Here is an 18,140-nt window from a genome sequence, read left to right as displayed (position 1 = left end):
GTCTTGCTGGTGTTAAGGAGCAGATTATTGTCGGTGCACCAAGTGGCCAGATGCTGTATCTCCTCCCTGTAGGCAGTCTCATCATTATTGCTGATTAGACCAATCACTGTGGTGTCATCTGCAAATTTGATGATGGTGTTGGATCTGTTCACAGGCCTACAGTCGATGGTAAAAAGGGAGTAGAGGAAGGGGCTCAGCACGCAGCCCTGTGGTACACCAGTGTTGAGTGTGACGGTGGTGGAGCAGATGTGGCCTGATCTAACATTCTGAGGTCTGTTAGTCAGAAAGTCCATAACCCAGTTGCAGAGAGACGTGTCGATATCCAGGTCTCTGAGTTTGATCAGTAACTTAGAGGGTATGACAGTGTTGAATGCTGAGCTGAAGTCAACAAACAGCATTCGTGCATAAGTGTTTTTATTGTCCAGGTGTGTGAGGACAGAGTGCAGTGCTATGGAGACAGCATCTTCTGTGCTCCTGTTGCCACGGTAGGCAAACTGATGTGGGTCCAGTGTGGATGGCAGAGAGTCTTTCAGATGTGCCAGGACCAACCGCTCAAAGCACTTCATGATGATGGGTGTGAGTGCTACAGGGCGGTAGTCATTCAGGCATGTTGGGCTGGAGTGTTTCGGCACTGGCACAATAGAGGTGGTTTTAAAGCATGTTGGCACAGTTGCTAGGTTAAGCGACAGGTTGAAAATGTCTGTGAATACCCCAGTGAGCTGTTCTGCACATGCTTTGAGGACGCGCCCAGGAATACCGTCTGGTCCAGCAGCCTTACGCACATTGATCCGACTCAGTGCGGTGTAGACTTCTGAGGAGGTAAGTGTGATAGGTGAGTGGTCGGTTGAGGTAGTGTTCCTGGTGTAGGGTTCTGTATTGTCTCTTTCAAAGCGGGCATAAAAGTCATTTAGCTCGTTCAGGAAGGAGACATTTGTGGCTGTGGTGGTGGACTGGCTGGGTTTGTAGTTGCTGATGGCCTGGATGCCCTGCCACATGCGCCGAGGATCAGAGTTGGAAAAGTGCTCCTCTAGCTTTAGCTTGTAGCAGTGCTTGGCCTTTTGATGCCCCTCTTCAGATTAGCCCTGGAAGTGCTGTAGGCCTGTGCATCCCCTGATCTGAAGGCAGTGTTGCGTGCCTTCAGCAGGAGGCGCACCTCCTTGTTCATCCATGGCTTTTGATTTGGGTATGTGGTGATCTGTTTCTGGGTTGTAACACTGTCTATGGTGGTGTTGATATATTCCAGAACAGAGGAAGTGTAACTGTCGATGTCTGTGTGAGAGCCACATGTGGCCTGGGAAACAAACATACTCCAGTCCCTGTGTTCAAACCTGTCCTGGAGTGTGGAGTCCACCCCCGCTGGCCACACTTTGATGGTCCTTACTGATGGCTTCACACGGTTGACGATGGGTGAGTACTTGGGGGTGAGAAACAAAGAAAGGTGATCTGATTGACCCAAGTGGGGGAGGGGGGTCACAGCGTATGCTTCAGCCATGTTTGTGTAAACTTGGTCTAAAGTTTTGTTTCCCCTTGTGTGGCAGAAAATGTTTTGTTGGAATTTGGGGAGCACTGTCTTTAAGTTTGAGTGATTAAAATCCCCCACAACAATAAAAGCAGCCTCCGGGTGAGCAGTCTGTTGTTTGCTGATGGCTGCATGAAGTTCATTCATAGCGAGCTTGGCATCAGCGTCGGGAGGGATATAAGCGGCAGTTATTATGGTGGAGGTGAACTCCCGTGGCAGATAAAACGATCTACATTTAACCATTAGAAATTCCAGGTTAACAGAGCAATGTCTCCCAACGATGACAGAGTTTGTGCACCAAGCTTTGTTAATATAAATGCATAATCCTCCGCCTCTGGTCTTACCGGAGTCGTCCGCCGTTCTGTCTGCTCGGAATGTTTGATGCTCCGTTAGCGATATAGCGTTGTCTGGTATCCCGCTGTTTAGCCATGTTTCTGTGAAAATCATGACATTACAGTTCCATAATCTTTTGCTGTGGTTGATGCGCAGTCGAATCTCATCCATTTTGTTCACCAGTGACCGTACATTGGTGAGAAAGATGCTGGGTAAAGAGAGCCGGTGTGGTGTTAGCTTTAGCTTAGCTCTTAGCCCGCCGCGCTTCCCCCGTCTTTGTTTACGTTCTCTGCGCTGCCTCCGAGCACTTCCACCCGGCCGGGTAGGTCTCTCAGACCCGGGTGTTCTGGCGATCTCAGGGATGAGTCGAAAATTGTTAATAAAACTGTCCGGAATGCACAATCCATTATCCAAGATGTCCTGTCGGGTGTACGATGTAAAGGCACTGCTGTTCTGCACGAACAGACCCGAAATGAGCAGGAATAATACTGCAAAATTGCAGAAACTGGAGAGACGCTGAGCCTCGCGAACCGAAAGCGCCGCCATCTTGTCTCGTAAATAAACACTATATATTTGAACACATTAGGTTTAGCTAGCAGGAGAAGCACGTTAGCATCGAGAGCAACACCGAGTAAGTACATTTAGACCTGTTTTCAGTTGCTGTGTTTGGTTCGAGAACACTTAGACTTGTTTCAGCTGGTTGTGTATTGGTTGTTGGACATTTAAAATTGTTTTCAGCTATCTGTGTTTAGTACTAGCAAGCTTTAGCCACTGTTTCCTTTGTTTACTGTAAGAGCTTGTGTGCCGAGCCGGAGGTTTTTCGCCCCCCCGCCGCTGCAATTTCGGGTCTTTCTACTCTCGAGGCGTGTCCAGCTGAACTCAATCAGCAAAGCGCTCGGGGGTGTATATAAGCGACTAGTATCACCGCGGCAGCGGTCGCGGCAGCCGTGTGTGAAGCCCGCCTCGTGTGAAGACCAACGAGGGTAAAGACCATCGACTCTACCTGCGCGACTAAGACCAACGAGGGTAAAGACCATCGACTCTACCTGCGCGACTAAGACCAACGAGGGTAAAGACCATCGACTCTACCTGCGCGACTAAGACCAACGAGGGTAAAGACCATCGACTCTACCTGCGCGACTAAGACCAACGAGGGTAAAGACCATCGACTCTACCTGCGCGACTCCACCGAGCAAAGACACCGACAAAGCACTTGAGTACTTTTTACTTTATTGTTTTACGTTATCTCTGCACTCATTATTGTTTTCCTTGCACTTTATTATGTGTTTACTAATTCCTGTTGTTACTAACACTCGCAAAGCACGGGAGGTATGCTGCAGGTGCAACCCTCACAACCTTCGATCAATTCATGTATCCTCTATTTCACAACTCTCTCTCTCTGTGGGCCTCTGGAATTGTCAATCTGCTGTTAACAAAGCAGATTTAATTACCTCCATAGCCACTCATTCTGACTTTAGTCTCATGGCTCTAACTGAAACCTGGTTGAGACCGGAGGACACTGCTACACATGCAGCTCTTTCTACTAATTTCTCTCTTTCCCACACTCCTCGTCAGACAGGGAGAGGGGGTGGGACTGGACTACTGATTTCCAAAGAATGGAAATTCATTCAGAGACCGTCCCTGCCAAAAATCAGCTCTTTTGAATTCCATGCAGTCACCATTATCCACCCCTTCCGCATAAATGTGGTTGTCATCTACCGCCCACCGGGTACATTAGGTCACTTCTTAGATGAACTGGATGTTCTTCTCTCATCTTTTCCTGATTATGACACTCCCTTGTTGGTGCTAGGTGACTTCAATATCCACATTGAAAGACCTCAAGCTGCTGACTTCCAGACTCTGCTTGCATCTTTCGACCTCAAAAGAGCACCTACTTCTGCTACTCACAAATCAGGTAATCAACTAGACCTTATTTACACTCGACATTGCCTCGCTGATCAAACACTAGTAACTCCACTACAAACATCGGATAATTTCCTTCTCTCTCTCAACATCCACATTACTCCTGAGCCGCCACACACTCCAACTCTAGTTGCCTTTCGCAGAAACCTACGCTCTCTCTCACCCAATAGACTATCCACCATTGTTTCTAACTCTCTTCCTCCATCTTGCAAACAGTGCACCTCCTGCACCCTGGCTCTCTGATGTTCTCCGTGAGCATCGCTCAAAACTTCGGGCTGCTGAGAGAAGTTGGCGAAAAACTAAAAATCCTGAACAGCTCATAACATACCAAACTCTTCTGTCTTCTTTCTCGACTGAGGTTTCTTCTGCAAAGCAGACATACTTCCGTCAGAAAGTCAACAGTGCCACCAATCCTCGCTTACTTTTTAAAACATTTTCCTCCCTCCTCTATCCTCCTCCTCCACCCGCATCCTCCACACTCACTACTGATGACTTTGCTACATTCTTTTGCACCAAAACTGCAAAAATCAGTGCTCAATTTGCTGCACCTACAACAAACACGCAAGATACACCACCAACACCACACACACTCACCTCTTTTTCCCAGCTCTCTGAGTCTGAGGTGTCCAATCTCGTGCTATCAAGCCATGCAACCACCTGTCCGCTTGATCCCATTCCCTCTCATCTCCTGCAAGCCATTTCTCCTGCAGTCATACCAACACTGACTCACATAATTAACACATCTCTTGACTCTGGTCTATTCCCTACTTCATTTAAGCAGGCTAGGGTAACCCCACTGCTAAAGAAACCCAACCTGGATCAAACGCTACTTGAAAACTACCGACCGGTATCCCTGCTTCCATTCATGGCCAAGATTTTGGAGAAAGTAGTGTTCAATCAAGTCCTGGACTTTCTTACTCAAAACAACCTCATGGACAACAAACAATCTGGCTTTAAGAAAGGCCACTCAACTGAGACTGCCCTGCTCTCGGTCGTGGAGGATCTCAGACTGGCTAAAGCAGACTCTAAATCATCTGTCCTCATCTTGCTGGATTTATCAGCTGCTTTTGACACTGTAAACCACCAGATCCTGCTATCTACGCTTGAGTCACTGGGCGTTGCAGGCACTGTTATTCAATGGTTCAGTTCCTACCTCTCGGACAGGTCATAAAGGGTGTCGTAGAGGGGAGAGGTGTACAACCTACAGCATCTAAACACTGGGGTACCTCAGGGCTCTGTTCTTGGGCCACTTCTCTTCTCTATCTACACGGCATCTTTAGGAACAGTCATCCAGAAACATGGTTTTTCCTACCACTGCTATGCTGATGACACCCAGCTATACCTCTCTTTTCACCCTGATGATCCCTCGGTTCCAGCTAGCATTTCAGCCTGCCTGTCAGACATTTCACACTGGATGAAAGATCATCATCTCCAGCTTAACCTCACGAAAACGGAAATGCTTGAAGTTTCTGCCAACCCGACTCTTCACCATAACTTTTCAATCCAGATGGATGGAGCAACCATCACTGCATCCAAAATGGTAAAAAGCCTTGGAGTAACGATTGATGACCAACTGAACTTCTCTGACCACATTTCTAGAACTGCTCGATCTTGCAGATTTGCACTCTACAACATCAGAAAGGTCCGACCCTTCCTATCTGAACATACAGCTCAACTCATTGTTCAAGCTCTTGTCCTCTCCAAACTGGACTATTGCAACTCTCTGCTAGCCGGGCTACCAGCTAGTTCTATCAAACCTCTTCAGCTGCTTCAGAACGCAGCAGCACGAGTGGTCTTTGATGAACCCAAAAGAGCACATGTCACTCCGCAAACTCACCCGTTTGCACTGGCTGCCAGTTGCTGCCCGCATCAAATTCAAAGCTCTGATGTTTGCTTACAAAGTGACCTCTAGCTGTGCTCCTTCGTATCTGCTCTCACTTCTGCAGATATATGTGCCCTCCAGAAACTTGCGTTCTGTGAATGAACGTCGCCTCGTTGTTCCATCCCAAAGAGGGAAGAAATCACTTTCCCGAACTCTCACATTCAATCTGCCCAGTTGGTGGAATGAACTCCCTAACTACATCAGAACAGCAGAGTCGCTTGCTGTCTTCAAGAAACGACTAAAAACGCAACTGTTTAGTCTCCACTTTCCTTCCTAATCTGCAACTGCCTCTCTGGCTATACCACTAACTGTGCCCTCTCTCTCTCTCTCTCTCTCAAAAAAAAAAAAAAAAATTTTACTAATGCTTTGCTTCTTAGACTTTTACACACCTGAAACTTGTCTATAGCACTTGTTCACTGCTGGTTCTTATAGTTGTGTAAATTGCTTCCTTGTCCTCATTTGTAAGTCGCTTTGGATAAAAGCGTCTGCTAAATGACTAAATGTAAATGTAAATGTAATATTTTGCAGCTTTTCAGACCCCCCTAGTGACAATTTTTCAAAAAAGTGACTAGCAATAAATCTAGTGACTTTTTTGGTGTTCCTGGAGATTTTTATAGACTCTCGTGTGTCTGTACTGTACCATTCCTTCTCCTCTTAACGAGTTGCGGGTGATGCCGTCAGTCCCTCCCCCGCCTTAGAGCACTGACAGGCGGCCCAGTCCTAGTACATCAGTCTCTCCGTCCTGCAGCCTGAGAGCAGATCACTCCTCTGCGAACCAAAGGCAAATGATTTAGCACTGCGAGTTTGAGGTATTTCCCTTGTACAGTCAAACCGATCTGCTTCTCCTTTGTTTTAAATTTAACAATTTAATTTGACCATTTATTCTTTTCCTGTTCACAATCACAGATGTTTTAGTGAAAGTTTCAGAACTTGTCTGAATTTATTACGTCTGAGAGATTTCTTCAAATTCACTACACATCTATACTGATATACTGTATTCAAACAGCAATAAATTGAGTTAAATTGACATGCATACATAAAGCATAGTGCAAATATAAATACCCTTTTATAAAACCACAGGCGGTTAAACAGAAATTGTTGGACATGATGACGTCTGTGTTATGCAAATTGACGTATGACCTAATATAGTGCCATTTATCGACTTTTCTGGTTGAGCTTGGCGCCTTTTCATTGAAAATAGTTGGCAACTCCACATTTGGCATGACATTGCTAGGCCAGAACGAGAAATTGGAATGAAAACATTACCACAATTTAGCATAAACTGACTGTCATTCACATCTTGGAAAGCACGGTCATGTGATTAGTGCTAAATTTTCTCCGAAGGCCAGAGGGCGCTCTTGTACAAAAAAACTTCAAATATGCCACGAAGGAGAAGCCCCAGAGTGGTTTCTAAACAAACAGATGAGTTAGGCTGCATCCGAAACCGCCTACTACTCAGAAGGTACTGCATTTGAATTTAAACGGACTACTCGGCTGTTAGAAAAATACGTTCTATACAGTATGAATGTAAGAAGTATGAATGGAATTCGGACGTACTACATCCACCATTTTGTCATGTTCACGTGACCTACCTGCGTCAGTTGCGTTGCTTCACTTCCATTCATGAATTTTCTCGTGGGGCATCATGGGATAGCACAGCATGCATGGGATGCGCCTGAGGATAGAAACTTTTCCTGTGTCTGGCTGTTTTTGTGTTCGGTGCTCTGTAGTGCAAATAGTTTAAACAGGAAGTGTACCGGGTGTGAGGGGTCCAGAGTGATTTTGCTAGCCTTTTTACTAACTCGGGTGGAGTAACAGAGCTGTACAGATGTATCCAGGGACGCCGCTAGAGGGCGGAATATAGGACGATTGTATGGGCCCATGTTGTTTTGAGGCCCCAGAGTTACTATTAGGGGGCCCCCAATACCCCCTCCCGCTTTTCACTTTCATCCATGACACAGCCCTTCCCCTCGTCAAATTACCCCACTCCAAAGCTCTACACTTTCGTCTGCAACATCACCCACCCCCCACCTTCTTTCATCTGCAATGCCATCAGAATGTTATCACCGTACCGATGTATCCACACCTGTATTATAATTTGCAGAAAGACACACACCAGCTGAAAACCACAACCAGAAAGCACCACGTCTGATAAAGCTCTAAATATTGTCTATTCAGTGTCTGTCTACAGCAAATATAAAGCACTTTGGCGTGGCGCAGTAAACACCCCTTAACCTTTTCAAAAATCTTTTTGCCCTCCAAAAATAACGAAAACAAACTGAATTTGAAGTATACCAGAGCCTTTATCTCTTATTGACTGGGGATAGCCTCTTCATTTTCAGATGCCTACTAATGCAGGGGTGCCCCATCATGTTCCTGGAGATCTACCTGCAGAGTTCAGCTGCAACCTTGATCAAACATATCTGTCTTTAAATACAAAGTGCTCCTTCAGATCCTACTTAGTTGGTTTAGTTGTTTTTGATCAAGGTTGGAGGTAAACTGTGCAGGAAGATAGATCTACAGGAACAAGATTGGCCATCCCTGTACTAGTGAGTTCAATTCATCTTTTTCAATTCAATTCACAACCTTCACCAATTGACGAAAGTGAGGGAAAAAAAACTCAACGGAACCAGGCTCAGTTGGGCAGGACCATTTCTCCACTGACCAAACTTCTTGTGCATAGCAGCAGTCTAGGCGCCGGAGCTGGAGAACGGTGAACGCCTATTGTGGAGAAGCTGAAGGTGTGAGGAGGTCACCGGCGGGTGATCATGCTGGCCCACGAGATCAATGACTTGTCTGTCACTTGAGTCCTTCAGGAATCAGTCTCAAGCTCTCCGCTCCTCCATGACCGCCACAGCATCTGCTCAGAATACAGCCTGGTCCAGGATTATGAGTTCTCTGTTCCCTTGCTCAACATGTTCCTGCTTATACTGGAGAATGGCAGCAGGATCTGAAACGTGATGAACAGTGATGCTGCTTTTCAGTGGTTTGTCCTTCAACAATGACTTTTTTGTTAAACTGAAATGAATCAGTCTTGGCAGCACAGTGGCGCAGAGGGTAGCATGATTGCCTCACAATAAAAAAGTCACTGGTTCGAGCCCCGGCTGGGTCAGTTGGCATTTCGATCTGGAGTTTGCATGTTCTCCCTGTGTTGGTATGGGTTTTCTCCGGGTGCTCCAGTTTTCCCCACAGTCCAAAGACATGTGCTGTAGTTGAATTCAATAAGCTAAACTGGCCGTAGTGTATGTGTGTGAATGCAATAGTGCATGAGTGTTTTCCAGTGTTGGGCTACGGCCGGAAGGGCATCTGCTATGTAAAATTTTTGTTGGATAAATTGGCAGTTAATTCTGCTGTGGAGACCCCTGATTAAAAAAGGGACTAAGCCGAAAATAAAATAAATGAGTTCACCAATTGACGAATCAGTCTTGATCTAAGAACTACACCAGCATTCTACCACTAATCTACTGCCTGCCTGATATGCTGAAATATTATAATCTGAATTATTACAGCTTTTTTATGCTGTTCTTCTCTTTTCTTCATATGTGCTATCTGCTTTTGACACAATCTACATTGTAAAAAGTGTCACTGAAAAATGTATAAGTTGAGTAAACAATAAACATAAATGGTACATCAAATAAACAAACTATGCAGAAGCCTCTTAATGGATTGCAAAAAAAGCGCTTTTCTTACTTAAAGTTTTTGTCTTGTTTCTAATCCAAATATCTAATAAATTCTTGAGCCAAGAAGCATTCTCTTGACAAGCAAAACATATCTCGTTTTCAGAAATGATGAGTAAAAATCAAGCTAAATAATCTACGAATGGGCAAAGCAAGATAATCTTGTTTTTATTTAGCTTAACCCATTGGCAGATTATTTAAAATAAAATTAAAAACTGTACTTGACAACAAGATATGAATTTTTATATTTTTGCTTATAGAAAATGCTTCGCGATTTAAGATTTTTTTTAGATATTTCTACTAGAAACAATACAAAACTCTAAGTAAGAAAAGCATTTTAAATGTCTCTTAAATGTATTGAAGAGCAATTTCAATGTGTGACAGAGTTTTTGACATTGTACAATGTTAGACACTCATCACAGAACTCAATATATATACAGTACTTATTTTCTTTCTGAAAGCATTTTTTGCCACTGTAGTAAATGTAAAAATCACAAGTCATGGCATAACATGACACAGAGGCTGCACCACAGCATGATAACAGTAATCATGTTTTATTGGCATGCTCTATGATTGGTAATAGTGCAAGATTTAATACGGCAGGTCAAAGTCTTTAAAATCTCAGGAGGTTCACTGCTAAATCTATATACATCACTGCCATAAAGTAACCTTAAAAATGGTCTTTAAAAATCTAACTAGTCAACTAGTAAAAATCAAACTGGTCGTGGTGGTGGAGTTGCATCAATCTTTAGTGATATTCTTAATGTTAATCAGAGAAACAGACTTGTGTTTAGCTCCTTTGAAGTATTAGCGCTTAATGTTTTGCTTCCAAACACTATGCACTAGGTTATCTCTCGCTCTAATCACTATATATAGACCCCCAGGACCCTATGTCAATTTTCTAAAAGAGTTTTCTGATTTTATCTCTGACTTACTAGTTAAAACTGATAAAATACTAATTGTAGGAGACTTTAACATCCACATAGATGACGCTAACGACACATTAGGGCTCGCGTGTACGGACTTACTACATTCAATAGGGATAAAGCAAAATGTTATTGGTCCAACCCATTGCTTAAAGCATACACTAGATCTAATTCTGTCTTATGGAATTGAGGTCATTGATGTAGACATCACACAAAGTGATGATATTACAGACCACTACCTCTTATTATATAAGCTGTGTTTACCTGAAATTAGCAGATCCGCTCCGATATATCGCCCTAGTAGAACTATTGTTCTATCCACCAAAGATGAATTTATAAATAACCTACCTGATCTTTCTCTACTTCGAAATGCACCCGCAAACGCAAATGACCTTGATGTAGTAACCAGCAGTATGGATGCCATCTTTACTAGCACTCTAAATACTGTGGCACCCATCAAACTAAAAAAGGCTAGAGAGAATAAAACTACACCATGGTATAATAGCCATACCCGCGCTCTCAAAACAGCAACCCGTGCCCTGGAACGTAAATGGGAAAAAACTAATGTAGAATTGCGTACAAAGACAGTATGTCCAGCTATAGGAGGGCTTTAAAATCTGCCAGGGCTGAGCACCTCTGCAAACTGATAGAAAATTATCATAACAATCCTAGATTCTTATTTAACACCATCGCTAAATTAACAAATAATCGGTCATCTTTGGAACAAAATGCTCTACCGCAAATTAGTAGTGATGACCATGAATTTTTTCAGTGATAAAATAGAAGGCTTTTAACAGAAAATAAGAGATATTAAACTTTCTGCACCGCCTTATACTTCAGATCCAGTAAACACTCCACTGAATCAAAATAACCTACAGTGCTTTAAAATCATATAACAGCAAGAGCTAGATAAACTTATAAATAGTTCTAAACCAGCTATGTGTATATTGGACCCAATTCCAACAAAGTTACTGAAAGAATTGCTACCTGTTATAGGAGAACCTCTTCTTAACGTTATCAACTATTCTTTGTCTTTAGGCCATCTTCCAAATCCTTACAAGTTAGCTGTTATTAAACCTATTATTAAGAAACCACAACTGGACCCCAGCAACTTAGCTAATTTTAGGCCTATTTCAAATCTTCCATTTACGTCTAAAATACTAGAAAAAGTTGTTTCTGCTCAATTATGCTCCTTTCTGCAAACGAACAATGTTTTTGAAGTGTTTCAGTCAGGTTTTAGAGCTCATCACAGATCATGTTTTTTTATGTTACAACACTGATACACACACATACTACACCAGTAGATGCATGCGTGGACACTACAAACCTTTTGGCAATATCTGTCTCAGTCTATATAAAGGATATCTTTTTAAAACCCATATAATGGAGCTCATTGACTGTTTAAAATAGAAATACAGCCTTATTCTGAAATAGAAATTATTTACCTTATTCTGAAAAAACAAAACAAAAAACAGCATTATTAAGGTTGAACAGCAAATTTGTTTAATTTGAAGGACAATAATTGTTTATTTTCCCATTCATTTGCATATTGATAAAACCTAATTGATAACAGAAGAGGCAGCATGGTGGCTCAGTGGTTTGCAGTATTAGTGAAAACAGAAGTTGAATTCTTTGAAACTTGTACAACCCTTTTATATTAACTCTTTAATATTTCTTGTTGTACCTGTTGTTTTTCAAATGTTTTTCCATATTTAGTTCACTAAATAAAGCCTTTGTCCACCCTGTCATCTTGTTTTTTATGAAAATAAACAAATTATTTATAACCTCAGCAAAACATCTTGTGCGATTTCTTTATTAACCAATAGGGGCCAGTTAATATTGTTTGAAAGTTTGACAAAATAATTTAGATTTTGGGTTTTATTTTAAATAGAAAGTGCAGCGATTGCATATTTTATTTGGAAATAAATGTTTTGTCCATTATTTCATTATTATAAATAGAATTTTTTTCGTAATCTAAAAAGTTGGGTTGGTAAAGGGACACGTTACCTTACTGAAATTATAATCACCATCAAATTACAAAATACAAATTACAGAGTTGACACAATTTGAGGTTTGTTTACTGTTTTTCTGCTTGCAGATTATTTGTAAAAAAGTGCTGGAGCTTGACCAACACTGATTTCTTACAGCCTAAGGTCTAATTAATACAACTATGTGGTTAAATCAAAAATCTCCCCTGCTGAAAAACCCATCTTAAACCAGCCTAGGCTGGTTAGCTGGTTTTAGCTGGTTGACCAGTCTGGTTTTAGAGGGGTTTTGATCATTTCCAGGCTGGGTTCCAGCTATTTCCAGCCTGGTCTTAGCTGGTCAGGCTGGGAGATGACCAGCTTAAACCAGCTATGTCCAGCTTAAACCAGGCTGGTCAAGCTGGTTTTAGCTGGATTTAGCTGGTAATTTTCCAGCCTGACCAGCTAAGACCAGGCTGAAAATGGCTGGAAACCAGCCTGGAAATGGCCAAAACTCCTCTAAAACCAGGCTGGTCAACCAGCTAAAACCAGCCAACCAGCCTAGGCTGGTTTAAGCTGGATTTTTCAGCAGGGTCAAAACTTTTTAAAAAATGTTTATGTCTCAAAAGCACTTTATAGTGATAATGCCCCATTTACAGTTACAGTTGGACAAAATTTGTGTTCCAGGATCAACATAGATATTAATCCAGGATCGCATCATACTAGGCAAAATCATGAAGTGCCTCTCACCCCTGCCTCACATTTAAATGCTCCTCTGTTTAAAATAAATAAATAGTTAATATAACATTTGCAAAACATCTGGAGCATTTGCCAGATTATAGTCTGTTTGAAGAGTTTGGCTGTCAGCCTATAGCAATAATAATACTTAAAGGATATAACCAAACACTGACACCATGTCTGTAAAATTTCCGCTCCTCCTAAGGATCCTCAAATTGTACCTTAGGAGTGCAGCTGAAGACAAAACACTCTGAAGTTACATCATTCGTGTCCCTTTTAACTTTTTTATAGTCATGAGTTTCAGGTTGTAACAGTAAGCAAGTGGTTTGATGTTGTACATGTTCAGTAACTCGGTGGCAAATTGGGCTATGACGCCAGCAGTCTGCCGAAGGCTACATCACTCAGTAAATGTATTTCTGGGAAGCATTCATATTCCAGCTGCTTATAATTAAACCTGCTGTTTAACAGACCCCATACCATCATCCCTCAGTAGACGTATAGTGAAATGACATTTGTTACATGACAGAAATGTCTGAGTTGAAATGATTCTGCCACCCAAATAGTTAAAAGACACTCGGTAAGATCTCTGAAATGTAAGCAGCTTAAGTGCATTTGACTGGGAATGTGTTTGATTATGTGAGGGCTGATGGCGCTATCTGGTGGATGCTTGTTGAAAATGAAGTCACTGCTTGTGTTCTCAATTCTGTTTTTATCACTGCACATTCTGGCTGAAATGCTGACTCTGTAGATGAGAATTTCAATTAATTGCATTTAATGTGCACTTTAATGTACTTCAAACTGTAGATTGTGGAGTAGAAGAGAGTTGACTACTTGATGTGTTTTAATTCTAATTTTGATTATTCTAAATCATAAAGAACTTGTTTGGGGATTCACTGTGACTAGTGTTTTATAAAATGTATCCAGTTTCTCAGTAAATATAAGCTATACATTTTGGTGCATTTAAAAAAAGCAGTTTAACTAAACAGTTTTATCCATTAAAAATAAGTTTAGTCACGAACACCTTTAGGAATAGAAAGATGATAAATTTAAATTTAAGCAAGTTTTTTGCAAACAAACAAACAAACAACAAAAAAAACTGAATGTTGTATGTCCTTATGTTTCTCTTGATTTTTTCCTGTTTATTAAAATTGTATTTATTATTTTACACCAAAGTAATTATTTGGACTATGATCCTTAACTAAATTAGCTCCAGTTTTGTCTTTGGTAATGACTAATCTAAAGTATTTGCTCAAATATATGATTTTAAAGCACCCTGTAGAAAATATTAATTTAGAAGAGAGATCTGTGAGGGGTGAAATAATTTATATATATATATATATATATATATATATATATATATATATATATATATATATATATATATATATATATATATATATATATATATATATATATATATACATATAGATTTATATATATATAGTGCTCATATATAAGTACACGCCTCACAAATCTATAATTTAAATTCAAATTTGTATTAGGAGGCTTAACAATATAATTTTTTTGCTTATATATAAGATTAGTCAGTAATATAGCCTCTGAAGCTTATAAGTCTGAAGCTTATCAAACAAAAAACTTACGATAACAGTCAAAAAACTAGTACACCCAAATTTATGTTATAGAAAAATATGAAATAGAAATTTTAAAGAAGAAAAATCAAGTGAAGCAAAAAATAGAAACATTTTGTTGAAATTTTGAAGGTTGTAATTTTTTTTGCAATATTTTGCTTGAATTTAATTGTATTATCTTTCAATTTCTAAGTATGTTTGGTGACTAAAATATTATCTGAATTAATATATCAGTTTAATAAATCTGTTCTGTTTAAATGCACCAAAATACATATATTCGCCTATATTCATTGAGAAATGGATAAAAATATTAATTTTCAAAATGGGGTGTTGTCACAAGAGAGACGCTGACAACAGACTGCGGATCCAAATGTAGGATTTAATATAAAGAGAATGGTCAGGCAGGCAATAATCACAATAAGGATCAAAGTGTTGTATAGAGGGAATCCAGAGTCATGGTCAAATAACAGGCAAATGGTCAGTACAGGCAGCAGCAGACAACATAAACAAACAAGGCAAAGGTCTAACAAGACAAAACAAGGCAAGGCAAGGCAAGACAATGCAAGGTAAGGAAAGGAAAACGCATCGTAATATAAACTTGACAGATTAATAAGACTCAGTAATGAGGGTGTCAGAGTGAGCTGTATATATGTGAGTGTAATCAGTCCATGAGCAGCTTCAGCTTTGTGAGTGTGTGTGTGTGTGTGTGTGTGTGTGTATGTTTGCGTGCGTGCGTGTGTGCAGTGACTGACAGGACTTGTAAGCCATATGGAGGCAGGATTGTAGTCCATATAAATGTGAATGTTCTCCAGCGATTTATGAAGGTTAGATCGCTGGTGATCTTAACAGTTGAACACAATTATATATATATATATATATATATATATATATATATATATATATATATATATATATATATATATATATATTTACATTTAGTCATTTAGCAGACGCTTTTATCCAAAGCGACTTACAAATGAGGACAAGGAAGCAATTTACACAACTATAAGAGCAGCAGTGAACAAGTGCTATAGACAAGTTTCAGGTGTGTAAAGTCTAAGAAGCAAAGCATTAGAATTTTTTTTTTTTTGAGAGAGTACAGTTAGTGGTATAGCCAGAGAGGCAGTTAAGATTAGGAAGGAAAGTGGAGACTAAATAGATGAGTTTTTAGTCGTTTCTTAAAGACATCAAGTGACTCTGCTGTTCTGATGTAGTTAGGGAGTTCATTCCACCAACTGGGCAGATTGAATGCGAGAGTTCGGGAAAGTGATTTCTTCCCTTATAATTTCTTCCCACATAAATCTGCAGAAGTGAGAGCAGATAAGAAGGAGCAAAGCCAGAGGTCGCTTTGTAAGCAAACATCAGAGCTTTGAATTTGATGCGAGCAGCAACTGGCAGCCAGTGCAAACGGGTGAGTAGCGGAGTGACATGTGCTCTTTTGAGTTCATCAAAGACCACTCGTGCTGCTGCGTTCTGAAGCAGTTGAAGAGGTTTGATAGGATTAGCTGGAAGCCCGGCTAGTAGAGAGTTGCAATAGTCCAGAGTGGAGAGAACAAGAGCTTGAACAATGAGTTGAGCTGCATGTTCAGATAGGAAGGGTCGGACCTTTCTGATGTTATAGAGTGCGAATCTGCAAGATCGAGCAGTTCTAGAAATGTGGTCAGAGAAGTTTAGTTGGTCATCAATCGTTACTCCAAGGCTTTTTACCATTTTGGATGCAGTAATGGTTGCCCCATCCATCTGGATTGAAAAGTTGTAGTGTAGAGTCGGGTTGGCAGAAACTTCAAGCATTTCCGTTTTCGCGAGGTTAAGCTGAAGATGATGATCTTTCATCCAGTGTGACATGTCTGACAGGCAGGCTGAGATGGGAGCTGGAACCGAGAGATCATCAGGGTGAAAAGAGAGGTATAGCTGGGTATCATCAGCATAGCAGTGGTAGGAAAATCCATGTTTCTGGATGACTGGTCCTAAAGATTTCGTGTAGATGGAGAAAAGAAGTGGCCCAAGAACAGAGCCCTGAGCTACCCCAGTGTTTAGATGCTGTAGGTTGGACACCTCTCCCCTCCAAGACACCCTGAATGACCTGTCAGAGAGGTAAGATCTGAACCATTGAATAACAGTGCCTGCAACGTCCAGTGACTCAAGCGTAGATAGCAGTATCTGGTTGTTTACAGTGTCAAAAGCAGCTGATAAATCCAGCAAGATGAGGACAGATGATTTAGAGTATGCTTTAGCCAGTCTGAGATCCTCCACGACTAAGAGCAGGGCAGTCTCAGTTGACTGGCCTTTCTTAAAGCCAGATTGCTTGTTGTCCATGAGGTTGTTTTGAGTAAGAAAGTCCAGGACTTGATTGAACACTACTTTCTCCAAAATCTTGGCCATGAATGGAAGCAGGAATACCGGTCGGTAGTTTTCAAGTAACGTTTGATCCAGGTTGCGTTTCTTTAGCAGTGGGGTTACCCTAGCCTGCTTAAATGAAGTAGGGAATAAACCAGAGTCAAGAGATGTGTTAATTATGTGAGTCAGTGTTGGTATGACTGCAGGAGAAATGGCTTGCAAGAGATGAGAGGGAATGGGATCAAGCGCACAGGTGGTTGCATGGCTAGATAGCACGAGATTGGACACCTCAGACTCAGAGAGCTGGGAGAAAGAGGTGAGTGTGTGTGGTGTTGGTGGTCTATCTTGCGTGTTTGTTGTAGGTGCCGCAAATTGAGCACTGATTTTTGCAGTTTTGGTGCAAAAGAATGTAGCAAAGTCATCAGTAGTGAGTGTGGAGGATGCGGGTGGAGGAGGAGAATAGAGGATGGAGGAAAATGTTTTAAAAAGTAAGCGAGGATTGGTGGCACTGTTGACTTTCTGACGAAAGTACGTCTGCTTTGCAGAAGTAACCTCAGCCGAAAAAGAGGACAGAAGAGTTTGGTATGTTATGAGCTGTTCAGGATTTTTAGTTTTTCGCCAAATTCTCTCTGTAGCCCAAAGTTTTGAGCGATGCTCACGGAGAACATCAGAGAGCCAGGGTGCAGGAGGACTGGCACGGGCTGGCTTGGATGTAAGAGGACATAGTCTATATATATATATATATATATATATATATATATATATATATATATATATATATATATATATATATATATATATATATATATATATATATATATATATATATATATACACACACACACACACACAAACAAACACAACAATTCTGCCTGTTTCTCAAATCTGATTGGCTGATAGCCGTGCAAAATTCTGCAATATCAGAGCTCGTACAGCCTCTTCACTCTTGTGTATTACTCCGCCCAGATAGAGGGACAGCAGAGCAGAGGAATTAACTCACTACAGTTTGACAAATATTGCAGCTGTTGGACAACATTATGTACTTTTGAGGCTTTTTTTGGTTGAGAATGTAGTTGTTTAGATTGCAACTATGCTGTTTATTTATAAGAATAGTGCTTATTTTAAAGTATTCATAATTTCAGAGATTAAGAGAGTTGGCGGCCATTAGCCTGTCAGTGCAATGAAATTGCCAGTTGACAGCCACAAGATGATGACAGAGAATGTGTTTTCTCATTCTCAGCATAAGTTTCAA

Source organism: Danio aesculapii, chromosome 22 (genome assembly GCF_903798145.1).
Source record: "Danio aesculapii chromosome 22, fDanAes4.1, whole genome shotgun sequence".
NCBI classification, from domain to species: domain Eukaryota; kingdom Metazoa; phylum Chordata; class Actinopteri; order Cypriniformes; family Danionidae; genus Danio; species Danio aesculapii.
This window is presented reverse-complemented; position numbering follows the sequence as displayed.